Source organism: Pleurodeles waltl, chromosome 1_2, assembly GCF_031143425.1.
Source record: "Pleurodeles waltl isolate 20211129_DDA chromosome 1_2, aPleWal1.hap1.20221129, whole genome shotgun sequence".
Taxonomy (NCBI): Eukaryota; Metazoa; Chordata; class Amphibia; order Caudata; family Salamandridae; genus Pleurodeles; species Pleurodeles waltl.
In genome coordinates, this window is record NC_090437.1 from 57,701,923 (window position 1) to 57,710,892 (window position 8,970).

The following is an 8,970-nucleotide window of genomic DNA, read 5'->3' on the forward strand; positions in this document are numbered from 1 at the left end:
TTGAATGGAACAAATTGGCCTACCATGATACCATCACGAAACTCGTATTTTGTTTGTGGTAATAATGCCTACACCTCCTTGGTACCCACCTGGACCGGCACGTGTTACATTGCTTGGTTACTACCACCAACTTACACAGCTGGCCCTCAATACCACAGGACTCGGAGAGGGGTAATATCTGCAGAAGATACCTCAGCACAAGAAGCATTGGACTACTTTAAAGGAGACCTTCCATTTTGGGGGCCTATGATGAACAGTAGGGATATCAGACATCTCACACGAGTCGTGGAAGCAACAATAAATGAAACAGCAGGAGATCTGAGTAACATCACTGCAGAGCTCGCTGCTGACCACCTTGTTACTCTTCAAAAAAGAATGGTTCTTGACATTATCTTGGCAGACCGTGGTGGAGTTTGTACTTTGATCGGATCGAGCTGCTGCATTTATATATCAGACAATGCCCCTTCAGTGTATAAAGCTATTCAAAGGTTGCATATGATAGCTTCCACAATACACCAAGACGAAGGAACTTGGTCCTTGACCGACTGGTTTTGGGGCTTGATTTCCCAATGGGGCTGGAAGATACTAATATTCCTTTTTGTGTTTGCTGCTGTATTCCTCACCTGTTGTCTTTGTGTACAATGCCTACCTGCTTTGTGCGGTTGCTGTATGGCATCCCTTGCCCCCTGGCCTGTTCGTCCTCCTCAACACACGGCTATGCTGTCCCTTGAGCAGGAGATAAAAGACCTTATGTCCATTAACATAGACACTGAATGACGTTCAAACTTGCCTCACAATGGCAAAAGGAGGGATTGAGAAAATGTACATAAAGTTAATCATACACCATAGCTGCTAGGCATCTGTTTATCTTTATTATGTTGCCATGCGCTCGACAAACCTCTTGAACTTTGATGATTGACCTTGTGCTCGCAGCCTTGGGCTGCAATCTGCTTATCGCTGCCATATTACTTTTTCCAATTACAGTTCCGAGAATTGTCGTGCTAAATCAGTAACTGCCAGAACAGGTTTGTACAGGTCGTTGCCACCTCCTGCCAGCTGCATCACGTGTATCCCTGAAATATTCTGAAGGCCGCAGAGGACCTTGAATACGCTAGGGGTGGAGTTGTCCTCTGACTAAGCAGTTTTATGTGTATATAAGGTTGGGTGCCCCAGAGTGAAGGGGCAGCCTCCGTAGGATAGTCACTTGACTGTCCTGTGACTCTGTATTAGCTCGAGCTATAATCCATGTAATAAACTTCTCTTTATTCCTCCAGTTGGTGACTCCGTCTGATTTGTGAACTCTCTGCTAAACTGACCCTGAGGACAAGGGTGTCCCTCCACCGCTGGGAAGAGGACCCTGGGTGGGGGTCTAATCTTTCCTGGTTCCTCAGTTCCTTGTAGCTGCATGGTATATACGCACTTGTTTTTTAAAAGATTGTAAATGAATTATGTCGATAACTTGTGCTAATTCTACATGTATGGTGCACACATGCTAGTTTTGCTTTTAATCTCAATGAATCATGCTTATTAAGTATGAAATTATGTACATTCAGCGGCCTGGGCTTGTGGACTGATATGATTTTACTTTTTTTGTTTGTGTTTCATCTTGGTCTTTTTATTCACTGTATTTATTAATGTAAATTATGTGGGGGGGTTTTGTTCTGTTGCTTTGATGGTTTATTGGCAGAGTAAAGCTTTGTATGATGTTGATGATATTAAAAGTTAGTGGAAATGTGCAAGTCAAAGGCCATAGGCCAGTCCAGATAAAAAACATCTGTACGCACACAGTGCACATATGTGTGCCCCAAACTTGACTCCTGACTCCCATGTAACCTCCACAGGTAGGGGCATCAAGAGGGCAGACAAGCACCTCAGGGGTTATCCAAGGGGGCAGAGGAGGAAGTTTGGGCTTAGGCTTGGGAGGTGTGGCTTGGGAGGGCGGGTTTAGGCTTTGGGGAGGATTGGGTCTTCTTGGGAGGGGTAGACTTCTTGGCGGGGAGGGGCAAGGGCACTGGCAGGGGATAGGGGAGGCTTTAGAGGTAGAAGGGACAGACTTGGGGAGGGAAACAGAACATTTAGAGGTTTCACTGGGAAGAGGAGTTGAGAAAAGAGCAAACTCTGTGAGGAAAGATTTCTTTGACACAAGGGAATGATCATAGCAAAAGTGTTTGGTTGTGGAGTGAGATGGAGTGGTTGTCTGACGTGTCGGTGTGCATGTCTTGGGTGCATGTTTGTGAGAGGTATGCTTGTGGGTGGTGGGTGTCTGTTGGGTTGGTGAGTGAGGACACTTATGTGTCTCGGACTGAGGGGGCGTGGAGGTGCTGGGAGATGTCATGGTGGGTGGGTGTCTTTTGGGGTGGTGACTGCAAGTATGGTGGATGTGCTGCATGTAGAAGTATCAGTGATTGTGGCATCTGCGAGTGCGGTGACTGGGGTGGATGTCTGAGGGTCTGCTGTGGTGCTGTCTGTGGATAGGATAGGTGTGGTGCCTGGATCTGTGAAGTTGGTGTGGAGTCTGCAGGTGTGTCAGGTGTGCTGTCTATGTTGGGGGTGTCAGGGCAGATTTGTGACTGTTGCTGTGCCTGCAGGTGGATGTTGCTTGTGTACATGCCGGTGGTGTGTCTTGTGGTGCTTATGTTTGTCTGAGCTACCCTTGGATGTTCAGGTGGATGCATGCCTGTCTGTTTATATACTTTGGCTGGGCCTGGGAAACAGAGGTTTTGGATTGGGAAGAGGAAGATGGAGAGGGGACAGCAGACAAGGGGTGACTTGCTGCCGTCAATCTGGAGGCCAGATCCTGGATGGATCTTTGTAGGCCAGCCAGTGCACCGTGAAAGCCCTCCAGGAATGCATTACTCTGTTGGATCTCAGTTGCTAGTCCCTGGATGGCATTCATGATGGTGAACTGAGCCACAGAGATAAACCTCAGGAGGTCAATAGCCTCCTCACTGAGGGCAGCACGGCTAATAGGGGCTGGGGGAGAGGTGCCTGCAGCAAAGGAGACACCCACCCTCTTGGGTGAGTAAGCATGGCCAGCTGGGTGAGGAGCTGGAGGGAGGGCGGTGGTAGTAAGGGGGTGGCAGACAGAGATGTGCTGTGGTGGTCCCAGATGGGTTCTCCACTATCAGGGTGTGTCCAATGGAGGAGGATTCCAAAGATGAAGACATGGATCCTGTCTCCCCTGTGGCACTCCCCTCACCCTCTGGGCCGCTGGGTCTCTCAGGGCCATATGTACGAAAGCTTTTTCCCATAGACACAGAATGGGTAAAATCCTTTGGTGCATCTGGCCCTCAGTGTTTGTGGTATCATGACTTCGGGTCCCGTGGCCAGCAGCTTCCCCACTCGGCTGTGCCCCGTCTCCTTCACCTGCTGATGCTAATGCTGATGCTGGGAAACAGAGAGAGAGGTAGGGTCTTCGCATTCTTTTCATACACTTACATAACACTATAGACAACACTAACATCACATACATGTGTGAGACAGCCACAGGTAGAAACCATTTTGAGTCAACATCATGTCACAGCAACATACATTCCACAACCCTGTATGACCCATCACATAAGCCATCCCATCAGTACAGCTATGACACAAACAATTCCTGCACAAGATGAATTGACAACATAAAAATGAGTCCATATACACAGCATCACTGTCAAACAATAAACCAGCAATGGGAATGAGTGCTAACATTGATTTCCACATTACACATACTCCAAATCTACACATGCTCAGTGCATTACCAGATGTCATGTTCCATGAAAGTTAGCTCACCACATGCCAATAACATGACTGCATGTTGCTTAGAAATCACATACATGACATGTCACTGCGTTGGTTACCTTTACAATAGAAATAGCACAGATGCACCTACTTCATTAAGCATATCCAAATGTGGAGTATAATTGAGTCAAAACCCCTTTCAGCAACACATGCATCAATTGTGTTGTTGCAAAGGTTGATGTATAGCTTGTGAACCTACTCATCTTAGTCGTTCTCATCTAGAAAACAAAGTCTGGAACACTAATAGGGCCCTACTTAGCACACAGGATATAGCCACAGACAACCCCAGGGAGCATACCAACACCTTAAATACAATGGACACTTGTCATGTGCATGAAGGCTACATACAGTTCAACTTATCATGATGAGTGGCAACATCAAAATAACATTATCTAAGTACCAACATCACTTTCCACACTTCAGACATGAGTAACCTTACATCTATAGAGTAAAATTACACTGACATAAACCACTTCTAAGATAATCATGATTGTGACATACACCTAGAGCCAAGCCAATTGACTAACAACATATACCATTCCACCAACATGTGGTTGTCAACTACAACACCTACAATACAACTAAGTCAGTGCAAATGTAGGTTTTGCCATATTAAAATCCTTCACAACACAATCAGAATACCAACACCTTAAATACAATGGACACTTGTCATGTGCATGAAGGCTACATACAGTTCAACTTATCATGATGAGTGGCAACATCAAAATAACATTATCTAAGTACCAACATCACTTTCCACACTTCAGACATGAGTAACCTTACATCTATAGAGTAAAATTACACTGACATAAACCACTTCTAAGATAATCATGATTGAGACATACACCTAGAGCCAAGCCAATTGACTAACAACATATACCATTCCACCAACATGTGGTTGTCAACTACAACACCTACAATACAACTAAGTCAGTGCAAATGTAGGTTTTGCCATATTAAAATCCTTCACAACACAATCAGAATACCAACACCTTAAATACAATGGACACTTGTCATGTGCATGAAGGCTACATACAGTTCAACTTATCATGATGAGTGGCAACATCAAAATAACATTATCTAAGTACCAACATCACTTTCCACACTTCAGACATGAGTAACCTTACATCTATAGAGTAAAATTACACTGACATAAACCACTTCTAAGATAATCATGATTGAGACATACACCTAGAGCCAAGCCAATTGACTAACAACATATACCATTCCACCAACATGTGGTTGTCAACTACAACACCTACAATACAACTAAGTCAGTGCAAATGTAGGTTTTGCCATATTAAAATCCTTCACAACACAATCAGAATACCAAATATAAGTATGGCAAAATTGAATCACAAAGCTGAAAACTGGCAGAATTTACCAATGTATGCATGGAGTTGGCTAAAATAGTGTATATTGTACCTATACAGGGGATGTCCTGCCCTATGTGGCATGCCCATAAAACATTGGCAAAGGGAATAGCAGGGTAGCCACTTTCCTCCACAATAACAGGTACATGGTACAAACAGTCTGCACTCCCATGTCAATGATGTCTTGCACTAGGAATGTAGAAATGCCATCATGCTTTTCAGCATGTTGGATGTCCATCCTGACTAAACATTACAGGTGTCAAAGTACAGTCCAACTAAACAATGGGGGCACCTCCTCGCACCTCTGAGTAAGTGTAGCAAGTATGCCATGAGAAATCTCAGATAGAGATCACACCCTCACATGAACTTGACATTTATTTTACAACTCAGTGATATTTGGACTGTTTCCCCACCTGTCAGACCCTATGTTGCACATAAAGCTAGATCCAGGGACATTGGAAAACATAGAGGTCAAATACCTGGACAACTTACCAACAGGATATTTGGAGTATGGATCAGTAGGTGGGAAGGATGAACCAGTAGGGTGTATATATAGAGCAGTATAGTGTTACACAGATGGCACAGTCACATGAGCATCACCACATGCTTTTATACAACAGGGTTAACATAGGTGACTGTTATGTCCATATACACAATAGAATGTCCACACCTGTGTATCAATGTTATAAACTGTAAACTAGGTGTTCCTCGGAGACCCTTTACCTTTAGCGCTTACCACATTGTCACAGATTAAATACTTACATATCATATCCTGAATTGGCAGAGGGATGTACATGTGTCTAGGCAGTACTTACCCCCTTGTGGATTCTGTACTGCCCTGAAATGCCCATCCAACTCGGTAGGCCACTAAAAAATGCTGGCCATTGGGAGGGTCAAGGTCCGACTGACACCCCTATCTCCTCGGGAGGACATCCCCTGCAGGGCCTCTGCAGTCTTCTGGGCTCAGGGTCTCAGGTCCTCCCACTGCTTCCTATAGTGGGTGCTACGCAGGCTGTGGACCCCAGGGTCCGCACTTGCTTGGCGATGACACACCAGATTCTTTTTTTCTTATGTGGGTTGACCTGCATGGATGACACAGACAAGAGGAGAAAGTTATGTCCGCATGCACCATCCCAACACAAGTGGTGAAAAAGCTTCAATCATAGCAAGTAAGCAAACATTCTCGTCCTTACAGTTCAAACTCCTTATCACATTAGCATCAGCAGCCTGGCCATGTGTGAATTGGAGTCAACCCTACAACATGCTTGATCAGTACCAGGTATTGACTAGAAACATTTGACCAGGCCACAAGATTGTCCATAACATGGTATGGCTCTACAATTATTTCTCACACCATTATTGATGTACATGCTGCAATATATGTTGTGGATCAAGGAAGATAGATCACACACTGTCTACTGTGTATCAGTACTATGCATCTGTGTATGCACATGTACACATGTCCATACACCCACACATGATGACTCTATCCTTCAGTCATGCACATTTTATGTACACCATCATACACTCTACCTTTCACACATTGGTATACCACTGGACTCACCTGCTTCTCTGGTGCACCATATAACTGCTCATCCATAACCTTGTCCAGCTCTTCTGGAGTACAGGCTGGGGCCCTATCACCTGCAGGACGTTGCATGATTGCTCCCAGAGGCAGTACACAGCAGCTCAGGTCATGGTGGTCTTGCTGGCAGCAGTGTCAGGAGTCAAGGGAGGAATACTACAGAAAATGGCAGTCATGCCTTCCACGTACAGGACACTCACTGCCAGCGGTTGTTGCCATTCGCCTAAGTCCACCAAAGGCAGCAATGTGTTCCAATGGCAATGTCCACCGTGGTTGTAACGTTTTAACTAGTCTCTGCAAACATGTTTTAAGTGCTGTCTTCATTTTTACTAGTCTCAATGTACATGTGAGTTGCAAAGGCTGTGTAAAAGAGGTATGGCTTGTTATGGACATGAAAATCTACTGTCAGCATCCTATTTTCAACATAAATAGATTACAGGTGCAACAAATATGTCTCACACGTAAACTAGTTAGATCTGTCAATTACTGCCTGTCACATATTTATGCATGTAAAGTACATCTGAGGATTTAGGGGATCTGATTCAAGGAAACAGTCATAGAATGCATAGATATGTGCTGTAAATCATATTTCATGTTTCATCTGACATCATATCAAGATATGTATGACGTGTATGTGGATATAGTCATGATGTATAGATTGAATCATTCACCTAGAATCTGTTTTTGTCCCACATGGTTACCCAGGCATGAGGAGAGGAAGACAACCTCCAGGGTACTGCCCACTAGAAGACCTCCACATAATGGAGGAGAGACACATCTTATAAATCTATTGTCTGAACAGGCATACAATCATGGATCTATGTTGTTAGTTGGAGTCACATCTGATACCTGCAATAGCATACCACCCATAATTCTAGCCATGTCAGTTCTACAATTCCTGGCCACTGGATCCTTTCATAATACAGTGGCCCTGACTGGGATGTATCAGCCCATATTCAGTCTGGTTTTGAAGGCTCTACTGTCTGTATTGTTGAAACACCTTGACAGCTACATCAGATTTCCACAACGTGAGGATTTGGCCTACGTGAAGGCAGATTATTGTGCTTTGGGACACATTCCACATGTGGTTGGAGCCATAGATGGCACCCATATAGCCCTGGTCCCCCCCAGTGCCAATGAACAGGTATATAGGAACAGAAAAACTACTACTCCATCAATATCCAAGTGGTCTGTTTGGCTGACCTGTTCATTTTACAAAATATCCTAGATCAGTCCATGATACCTTCATCATGCGGAACAGCAATATCCCACTTCCGATGACACGACTGTACACAGAGAGGGCCTGCCTGGTTGGTAAGTCATAGATGTCATGTGTGCCTGTAAAGTTTTTCTCCCGCTACCACAAATGTCCATGTCAAAGATATATGTTAGTGTTGTTGTACCTATTACTTACAGGTGACTCTGGCTGTCCAAACCGGTCTTGGCTATTGACACGAGTAAGGTTCCCAACCATGCCATGGGAAGTGCGCCTCAATGAGGCCCACGGAAGAACAAGGCGTGTCGTGGAGCAGACTTTGGGGCTCCTGAAGGCAAGATTTTGCAGCCTTGACAAATCTGGAGCAGTGTTCCTCTATTCACCCAACAAGGTATGTCAAAGTTTTGTTGCCTGCTGCATGCTTCCCAACCTTGCCTTGAGATGTCAGATACCATTCATACCACATGAGGGTGAGCCAGCAGAACCTGTGGTTGGAAAAGTAGATTTGCCAAGTGAGGATGAGCATGATGAAGATGGAGCTGGAGACATCACGGCAGATCTCATCAAATAGTACTTCAACTGACTAAAGTAATGTGATGTATTTTTTTAAGATGAGAGTCCTCGATCTATTGTATAATATATGCCTGGTGTGTCATCTCCTATTTACCACCATCTGTGAGATCTTAGGTAGCTCCATTGCCAATAACTCAGATATGCATGCAGATTGTTACTTGGTAATTTTTACACAACAGTTAGATAAACAGTATCATGATTTGTAAAAGCACAAACAAAGTCACACTTGTACTAATGAATTGTCAAAGTGATGTCTGTGTACAATTTGTCCTATCCCTTATCTTTGTCAATTACGGATTAGCTGAGTTTCTATTTGGCTCATCCTCATTTGGAAATCTCAGACAGTGTCACGTGCAGATGGATTTTGTAGGCAGACATGAAAAGTTCACATGGATGAAACCACGTACTGTTTTGTGGAGTGTGAGTTAAATGGCCAGACTGCC